Genomic DNA, 1909 nt, shown 5'->3' with positions numbered 1-1909 from the left:
AGGGGCCAAAAGAAGGGAGGGAGGAGCACAAGGGACTGTGGTGATGGAGCATGGGTGCTATTGGGGTGACAAAACTACAGGAACTGTACCTGAGGAGAGAAATCAAATACTGTCCAAAATTTAACAAAAATGTATGAAAATAAGTAAATTAAAATGAAAATTAAAAATATAAAAAAGACAAAAAAAATAGTCATAATCTCAGACAGAAATAGAAAAACAGGATCCAGTCCATACAGACTATGCTTTTAAAATTTTATTGTTTAAAGAACAAAATTAAAAGGAATATGTATATCTACCAAAGTGAGGTTTCCCATTAAATAGGAGAGAAGGGCCTCCCGGGTGGCGCAGCGGTTGAGCGCTGGGTTGCGAAGCTGCCCGCGGCCTCTGCAGCGCCGGTTCGATCCCCGGCTGCTCCCCGGCCACCGGAGGAGGGTCCCACATGGCGCGCAGACCTCTCCTGCCGCCCGCTGCTCCCCTCAGCAGTGTACTTCGGTCTTTCTGCCTGCTCTGCTCCCCGCTCTGGCTCTGGTGAATTCTCTCACCCTCCCGCGCTTCTGACTGTACCCAGTGCTTGTATGTATGTATGTATAAATCAATCAATCAATAAATAAATCTTTAAAAAAAAAATAAAAAAAAAATAAATAGGAGAGAAATCAAATACTTTGTAACAAAGTCCATCCAGTTAGAAACAGAAACAGATCAATAAAGCAATAGTGAAAAAAATGTGTAGATTAATGGAGATTAGAGTCCAGAATTATTTCTATAAGTATTTAGAAATGTGAATATGAATATAAATATTCACATAAATATAGTCAAATGATCTTTGCAAAATAACAAATACAACACAGTGGTGCAAGAAGTCTTTTTAAAAATAATGCAAGACTATTTAGACATCTACTGCAAAAAAAAATGGATCTAGACAGACTATACCCCTTTCACAAAAATTAACTCAAAATGAATCATAGATTTAAATATGGAGTGCAAAACTATACCACTCGCAGATGATAACTTAAAAGAAAATCTAGTCATCACTATTTTTACATACCAAAGAAAGAAAGAATTGATAAGCTGGACTTCATTAAAATTAATAACTCCTGTTCTGCAAAAATTATTGACAAGAGTATAAAAATACAAGTCACATATTAAAATAAAATATTTGGTAAAAGGCAAAAAATTTGTATGATCTGAAGAGAAATCAGAGCATTAAGATAAGAGAGACTGATAAAGAACTGATATGCAAAATATCAAAGAACAATTAGAACTCAACAATGAGAAAATAAACTATCCAATTAATAAACAAGCCTAAGACCGTAACAGACATGTCACCAAAGAAGTTATACAGATGACAAGTAAGTATATGAAAAGATATTCAACGTCATAAGTCATTGGGAAATTGCAAATTGAAATGAGACTACTACATACAAGTTAATATGGTCAAAATCTCAAACACTGATAATGCCAAATGCTGACAGAGATGTGGCGTAACATCCTTATTCTTTTACTGATGGGAATAAAAAATTATACAACCACTTTGAATGACATTTTGACAGTTTCCTCACAAAAGTAAACATACTCTTTCTGTATAATCTGGCAACTACGCTCCTCAGTATTTAGCCAAATGAACTGAATGTTTTTGGTATCTTAATTCACAATTGCCAAAAATTGGAAGCACCTTTTTATTTTTTTTTTATTTTTTTTTTGGTATGAAGTAATTTTTTTTATAATAAATTTTATTTTTATATTCCCCATACAATTTCAACCCCCCCCATTTTGACCCCAATCCCTCCCCTTCCTCCACCCCCCCCCCAAAAGTGTCTCTGGTTCATAGATTTTTGTTGATTTTGATTTTCACTTTCTTATAGTTATTCATTTTCCTGGTCCCTTATTTAAGTTTTCTAGATTCCTGCTA

The sequence above is a fragment of the Talpa europaea genome (genome assembly GCF_964194135.1).
Source record: "Talpa europaea genome assembly, chromosome: 1".
Lineage (NCBI taxonomy): Eukaryota > Metazoa > Chordata > Mammalia > Eulipotyphla > Talpidae > Talpa > Talpa europaea.
Note: the sequence above shows the minus strand (reverse complement) of the source record.